Below are 8,423 nucleotides of genomic sequence, written 5' to 3'. Positions count from 1 at the left end.
ACATTCTAATGACTCGCTACACCCTGTAAGAAGGCTATTACCTTTTCTCTATAGCCTCAGTGTGAATAGGGGAAATACTGACCACTGAAGACACAAACTTATTGCTGCCTGTTCTGAAAAAGCTGGGAAAGGTTTAGCCTCAGCAACCCTGTACAGGAATTTGTCAGCACAGGCAGTTTGTCTGTCAAACTAAACAAAAGATTACAGGGCATTCACAGATAGGGGTTTTCAGAGCCCTGTAACTTGCCCAGGTTTGTATGGATATTCACAAAGTAAAAACAAACAAACCAACCCACACCTGCTCCCAAGTGACCTTACTTCCAAAATCTGCAGACCCTGCTCCAATGCAAAAAGTCACTATAGCTATATGAAAGAAAAAATATATTTGCAAAACAGCTTGTTCTTCCCTTTTCAAAAAGGACCAATTTTTGCTGAAACAGAAGGAAATAAAACCAGCCTGGAACATGCACCCACGATGAAAATTTTTTGCACAAACTGTTAAATTGGAATAGAGTTATAAGAAACCAAAAGGAGATCTTATAATGGCAAGTGTTAGGCAAAGCCTAACTGCCAGCTCTGCTTATAAATTAGAACATATTGGGCGAGACACAAGACTCTTTACTGCTCAGTAGAGCAGTTTACTGTGCAGTAAGTGTGCACGTCTACACATGCACACACTTACTGTGCAGTAAACTGCTCTAATCACAAGTAAATGTGCTACCTGAAAATGCAAGTAGCAAATTTACTTGTGATTAGTTACGGCACAGTAGTGCTCTTGTAGATACCTGGCTGACAGCAAATGTGCTCCTTCCTAGTCGGCCGGGCAGCAGAGGGCGGGAGATTGCTCCTTGCCCTTGAGAAGCTGCCTGTGGTCAAGGGAGGCTCAGCCACCGAAGCTTGGGCAGGGACTATGTCCACCTGCCCAGCAGCAAGGAGCTCCCAGCCCCCAACTCCAAGATTGTGATTGGAGAGCGGGGACTGGGAAATCCTTCTCTCTCAGCCCCTGCTTCGCCACATAGGGGGGAGGGAGGGCTGGGAGATCCTTATCGCCCAGTGCCAGCAGTTGAGGGGCTAGTGCTAGTAGGTCCTTATATCCCAGCCTGAACATTGGCAAGATAAGTATCTCTCAGCATCCCCCGACCATGACTGTAAAGCTGGTGCTGGGAGATAAGGATCCGGCTGCTGGTGACTGGGGAGCCTGTTTGCTGCCCAGCTCCATGATTGCAGAGCTGGGCAGGGAACAGGCTCTCTGGCCCCTGCCCCACGATCATGGAGCAGGGGACTGGGAACTGTTCCAATCAGGGGCAAGTCCGAGCCCCATGCCCTTATCTGCCAGTGACCCCTGCATTTGGTTTGGAAGCGGGGGGCCAGGAGCTCCTTGCTGCCAGGGCAGGGAGACATTGTCTCCACCCAGTGGTGGAGTCCACCCTGGCAGCAGGCAACTCCTTGGGGGCAGGGAGCAATATCCCAGCCCCCACCAGGAGACAGCCATCTCCTGGCCCCATGCTCCCTGCCAGCCCCTGGGTTAGCACCTGGGGGAGTCTAGAGTTCCCCTGGCTGCTGTAGGGGGCTGTTGCAGGGCTGGCAGGGGCAGGAGCAGACTGCTGCCATGAGCAGCAAATCTGTTCCCAAGTCTCTGCATGTGTATTCATGAATAAACTACTCCAGGATCAAATGCATGTGTAGACACACCCACAAGAGTGTATATATGCACAAAGCTATTCATTTGATCAAAAGTTATGGGACAAGAGTGGAGGTTCAAAGGAAATTTAATTTTCAAAATTTAGTATGAAAGACCAAACCCAAGAGTAGAATATTCTGTAAAATCAACTGCCAAACTTGTAGAGAAGTTTAAGGCCAATATAAGTAAAGAGAGCTTAGGCCAATATAAGCAAAGGCAGAGATATAAATGACGTAGCTGCTCAGAACAGCAGAGCAGGATGAGAGCTGCATAGATGAAGAGCCTGAATGCACCACTGCATTCAGTAAAGTGTAGTAAAGAAAGAATATCTTCAAAACATTGCAGGGCAGGGATAGGAGTGGGGAGGGAGGAGGGGAAGGTTAAGGCTATGATTCTCAGCTAGGGTACCATGGTACCCTGGTTCTCTGCAACAGAAGTACTGTTCTATAATTTTTCTGTAGTCCAAAGATAAGTGAAAGCTAAAAACGGGGATTATCTGTGGGCTGCCTTGACCCTATTCAGGTTGAAAACCACTGGGTTAAGGACTGACTATTATACTCCTACATAGATAATAAAACTTGATTATAGGCTCTCAAATCGAGCGGGTAAAGGTATAAGAAGATTCATCGAGTAGAAGTTGAAGCTAGATGAATACATATTAAAAGTACGGTGCAAACTTTTATAATGGTGATGGCAGTCATTGGAACAACTTACCAAGTGTTGTGGGGAATTCACCAGCATGGGAAGTTGTTCACAACAGGCTGTCAGATTGAGGGTCACAACAGGCCCTTCTTAACCTTACTATCTAAGAATCTGCAAAAGTCCAAAGCAGAGCCCAAGGATTTCTTCTGCTACCAGCAATAAAAAAAAAAGAAATCACAACTTGGGTAATGTCCCTGGCTGCATGTCAAACCCACCTACTAGAACATCACTGCTGTTAGAAACCCTGACTATCAGCTATCTAATCCATTAAATCCTGCCGGTCAGCTCCAGATATGTTTGTCCTGAAGGAATATAATAACCTGTTTTCAATATAAAAAAATCTTCTCTGGAAATATTGCCTGCAGCTTGGCTGAAATGATTTGAAGGAACAGCAGCCCTGCAAGTCTCCTATTTATTGTTTCCCTTCAGAAACCAAGTATTTCCTGTTTAGTAGTTTTCACTAAAAAATTACCCATATCCACATGATGAATCCCTCTTTTGGGTACCCAAATCATATTCTCTGCCTCTTACTAAACACGATAAATTCCTATTAACCTGTTCTATAAGCTTGTGTGCCTACATACGCCTCTCTCTCCCCAGTCTCAAACTCTTCCAAATCTCTTACAAGTCCTCAAAACCTATTCCCATTTCTCAGAGTTGAGATAGTCATCTCATTTTAAGAGTGACATATAGGTTCCTTACAGAGTTGCTGTACGAGGTTATTTTCCTGCTGCTGAGAAAAGGCAGACTTCTGGAACATGTTTCCTACCCATTTCATTTCTGGTCTGTGTCTACTCCTTTTCCAGCATGTTAAAGCCTTGTGACTTCTACAGCAAAAGTGGCCATGCACAGATGATGTGTGTTTGCCTGCAACTCCATGATACCTTTCACCTCTCAGACGCGAGGAAAATGTCCAGGTTTTGTCCTTACCTCCTCTTTCTCCTTTAAAAAATAAGCTTCCTGATACTCTCATCCTGTAAATGCTCCCAATAGTTCATTTGTTTGACATTTAGTACTATCAATAAAAAAACCACTAACAAATTCAGCTAACATCTTTTAATTTTTAACTGTTCATAAGATTTCTTATGCAGCTCTGTAATAGAAACTAGTGTTCTACCAGCTAACCAATGAATGCTCTGATCCCAGTCATACTTTGTGAGGCATCTATGAATCCTCAGTCTGATGAATCAGAGGTGTTTTGTCACTGACATTCAGAGACAAAACAGTAAGTGGGAGAGCTCAAGGACACTGATCAAGAGGGAATCATGGATGTGCTGAAGTGAAGTAGAGGTGGGTACAGACAGATAAGCTGATAAATTTTCCAAGATTTGCGACATCAGCATGGGTCAGTGAATAATCCAGGGATATGTATCAGTAGCTGCAGAGATGGTGTGAAGTCAAGCTCAGTATCTCAGTCTTCAAACTGCTTCCATGACAGCTTTCCTCAAGTTGTAACTTGGCCTCTTTTAAACCAGAACTTGGAAGATTAGGTATGGCAGGCAAGTTAAACTAGCTGGTCTTGGAATAGCTCACTGCAACTATGCCTGAGAGATTTGATGATGCAGAGAAACAGTATTTATCTGTGGGGGTGGTTAAAAGATGATGTAGGAGTAGGGGTTCTATAACTCTATGTAACCTAATAAGATGAGGTGCCATCCTAAATCTCAAAAGAGGGCAAAGTTTTTGACAGTTTCTCTCTATTTCTATGATCACCAGTTATTCTTCCCAATGCTCCTAAGAATTCACAAGAACGTCTCTGAAGTATTTGCCCTTTTGAGAAACCTAAAATTATAAACAAGCTAAACCAGAAACAGGCAATTTTCTCACAGCCCAAAATTTGAGGCATTAACTAAATTGCTTGTAATTCGCCTACAAAGTAGGAACAGGGAAAAACTACAGAAAGTAGGCCTGTGTGAATAAGAAAGTATTCAATTCGGATTCGGCTGATTCAGAGGACAGTGATTCAATTCTGAGATTCGGATCACTGTCCTGAATTGATTCGGCTGAATCGGCTTCGGAAGATTTGGCACTGGTTCAGAGAGATTTGGTGATTCGGCCATAGACTATAATGGGGAATCACTGAAATACCTAAAACATTGTCATTTTTTGTCAGATTTGGATGAAAGCAGCAGAAGTGGTAGTCCCTTCTGAGGGCATGAAGCCTGCCAAGTTTCAAGGAGATAGGTGCAGGGGTTTCTGGGAAACCTCAAACTGCTGAAAGCACAACTCATGCTGTGTGTGTGTTAAGGCGCAGCGGCATGAAAACAGCAGGCATGGTAGCCCATTCTGAGGGCATGAGGCTTGCCAGGCTTCAAGGAGATAGGTGCAGGGGTTTCTGGGAAACTGCACCTCAAGCTTCTGAAAGCAAAACTTGAGATATGTGTGACTTTGTGTGTGTGTGTGTTAAGGTACAGCAGGATGAAAACAGCAGGGATGGTAGCCTGTAACAGGGGATCTTCCTGGTGCTCAGGCAAAAACAGCTCACAAAAAGGACAGAAAGGCTGCTGACAGAGGCCTATGTGCTGTTTCTACATCCCTCCCCCATAGCACTATGATTGGAAGGGGACTCAGGGAAAGATCACAGTCACTGGCCAGCTACAGATGCCAGTCGTTCCCCCCTGCTCCCCCACCCTCTTCTCAGTTTCTGTTACCCTAAAAAACTGCCTTTCGAATCTCCGAATCTTTTTCTGAATCTTTTCTGAATCGATTTGGAGGGGTTTTTTGGTCTCCCAATGCATTTCTGATTCGGTGATTAGGCCTCTGAATCAGGCTGAATCTTCTCTGAATCGAATCAGTGACTGAAGCTTTGCACACCCCTATCACAGAGTAGCAGAACCATGAACAATGAGCATTGAGACAAGTCACACTGCTTTTTTAAAAATAATTTCACAAAGTTATTAGGTGAGGGGAAAGAAATAGTTGTGGCATGCGGATAGAAACAGTTGTGGCACATGGATATTAAGAAATTTGATATGGTGTCTCAAATTCTTATTCATGAAATTAACTGATGTTGGCTGGAATGAGATCACTTATATGGGCAGTAATCTGCCTGAAGGACCATAAATAAAAGGAAAAATCTTAAGTTGGGGGAGGTAGCTTTCACAGAGATTGTTGTTAAATATATTATTTTTAAAACCTTTATTATTACCTTAAGGCATGAAAAAGGTTTACCTAACCAACTAATTTATAGTCATCTAATATTAAAGAGAAATTTGGAAGAAGAGTATCTAGTTCATCTATCATATTAGTATCATTTGGGAACCATTCCACTGGAATCAGAAAATGTAAAACAAAACAAAGATCAGGATAATCAGGAACAGGTGGTATTTTTTTCCTTTCCTTTATAAAAATACCACAGATTCTACTACTACTACTATTATTAATAACAACAACAACAACAACATGAAATTATTCCAAATAGAAATGCAATTAGAACAAATAATGATATGTGCGCAGAAGATTTGTGGATGGCTTAGACTGCCAAACATGGATGACAATAGATATAAATTAGGGAAATTAAAAAAATCTCTCTCCAGTTCAAGTACGGCTTTCAATCCCACTATGCAGTACCAACAGCTATGAATGCCCTACAATGGGACACTTTTCCAAATTAAAAGAATTATTCACACACTACTTCTTATGAAAAGTACTCTTTGGTCCATGCTAGCTGGATGGGTTTAATTGATTTGGAGTTTAAACTTTAGCTTCTAAAAGTTTCAGCAAAGCACACTTTGAAATGCCTCCAAAAATGGAACAACAGGAGCATGACTCCACCCTACGCACAATCAAGAGCTGATAGCTATTTCTGGAAAATGAGCAGCAGAACCAGTTAGTTAGTGCTCACTCTTAAACTGTTATCTTTAGACTTTAGAGTTAAGATGCCCATTGATGCCAAAGTTGCCACCTCTCAGAGTTACTGCTTTGATTTGCCTGCACACTACAAGAATACTGTATCTGCTGACACCCAAGAGATAATCTCCACAACTAGACCAGGTAGAAACATAATTTCCTTTTTTAAAACAGAAGCGTAAATTCTGCAGAAGTTGACAGAGATGTGGTAGAATGGGTAGTTACTGCAGAATCCAACCCTCGGACAGAAGTCTGATTGCTTTCTGGTCATAAAGCAGAAATAAAATTGATGGCTAGGTTAAAATATATACATATCTACACATGCACATAAATTCTAATTGGTTGTCCTGAGATCACACTAATACAAGGTTCTACTCATAACTATCTGTTTTTAATATAGGTGAAATACAAGGACTATATCTAGAATCATCAGTTTTTGAAATTGTTTTAAAAGGAATAATTACTGATCAAAAGGCTAGTTTAATAAACTATAAAATAAGGACTTAGCTCAGGCACTTAAGTAACACCAGGGCTAGAGCTCAGAGAATAAGGCTATGCTTCAGTCTGTGAACCAGTTAGATGCTGCCTTTGACATTTTCCTTACAAGTTTGCTCCTGGCAACTACTAAGACCTTTTAAGGACCTGATTTACAGCCATTAGTTGATTTTCAAGAAATAGTTAAGAGGAAAGAACTGTATGGTTTTGGGAGACTTTATTCATCCCGACAGCACTATGTTAAGGTCAGTAATGTCCGAAAAAGAAGCACATTAGTCTTTTCTGGGTGCCTAGTTTCAGAAATCTTTTTTTTTTTTGGTTAGTATTTTCTTTGAAGTTTTAAGCTGCCAGATACAGAACCAAAACCTGGCTAAGCAACTACGATTTTACTAGCTTACCACCATTTAATTTTTATCAAGCCAGAGGAAGAAAATCTGAAAAACAAGACCTGCTCAATATGTCAGGTGTCATGAGAAGGATACTGGCTTCATTCTTTTTTTCCCCTAACCACGCTGTTTTCCAACCACACCACTGGTGTCCGGTCACTTTACAAAGAAGTGAGGCTGAAGGAGAGTATTTCTATGACTATCTCATGGGGAAAAGCATCTGGCCACAGGATTTGATTGAATATTTATAGTTCTTGTTCTCTACCTGGCTACTTATCTAGCACATGAGCCCGGTATCATGTCAACTTGCAAAATAATTCTGCATTTTTACGGAATTAAAACAGCAGCCACAAACTACAAGCAACTGATGCTTGCGATTTACTTTCGAAGATATCATTATCCCTGCATAACTAGAGATGAAGCATGGACAGCTCAGACTAAGGTACTTGTTCCCATCAGAATTGTGATGAATAGTGTTGCTTTTCTAGTCTGCATTAGAGCAAGCAGCTGGTTTCATGCCTTTTATGAGTTAGAGGATTCAAATTTTTCATACTATACTTTTTTTTAAAGAGATTGTGAATAAAGGCAAATGCTGTCTTTATAACTGTAGAACGACCCTTAGACAATGAAAAGTGTTGATATGAAAAAGTATTTAATATGTTTAGGTTTATTACTGTTTAGCAAGGGGGTGAGCAAAATATGGCCTGTGGGGCCCCTAAACATTTTAGAAAATTAATTTTTATCTGCCCATCAAAAATGGCAGGCAGCCAGCAGCAGTAGGACCCAGGGGGAGCCTGTGTCAGGATCCAGACGATGAGCAGCAAGTCCAGCCCAGCTCCACCCCATCCCTAGAGCCCCCACCCAGAAGCCTCTGCAGCTTCCAACCTTGCGTTCCTGGAGCTGTTCTCTGCCTTCCTCCATCCGAGTGGAAAGATAAGATTGGACAGAGGGAGGGGGAAAACCACTGCAAACTGCCCAGCAGCTGGGAATCCCATGGTGCTGGCTGGGCCAGCCTGGAGCCAGAGTGGGAAGTAGCAGGCGGCGGGGTTGGGGGAGGAAGCAGTGGTGGGGGACGTGGCAGCGGTGACTGGTGCGACGGCCACGGGGACTGGAGTGGGAAACAGCGGGGGCTGCAGCAGCAGCAGCAGCGAGTGGCAGGGGCCACAGGGAGTGGTGTGGGAAGTGCCAGGAGCATCAGGGAGCAGTGGCGGCCATACGGAGCGGTGGAGACTGCAGCAGCGGCAGGGGGCTGCAGAAGCTGTGGCAGCAGTGGTGGTCATGGAGAGTGGCATGGGAAGTGGCAGGGGCCG

The 8,423-nt window shown here is 43.1% G+C and overlaps 1 protein-coding gene across 6 annotated transcripts in view; it reads right to left on the bottom strand.

Annotated features, from left to right (window-relative positions):
• Positions 1-8,423, bottom strand: part of WARS2 (tryptophanyl tRNA synthetase 2, mitochondrial) — a 90,172-nt gene that overhangs the window by 19,611 nt on the left and 62,138 nt on the right. The gene's annotated exons all lie outside the window — the stretch shown is intronic.

Source organism: Alligator sinensis, unplaced genomic scaffold (genome assembly GCF_000455745.1).
Source record: "Alligator sinensis unplaced genomic scaffold, ASM45574v1 scaffold422_1, whole genome shotgun sequence".
NCBI lineage: Eukaryota > Metazoa > Chordata > Crocodylia > Alligatoridae > Alligator > Alligator sinensis.
This window is presented reverse-complemented; position numbering and strand designations above follow the sequence as displayed.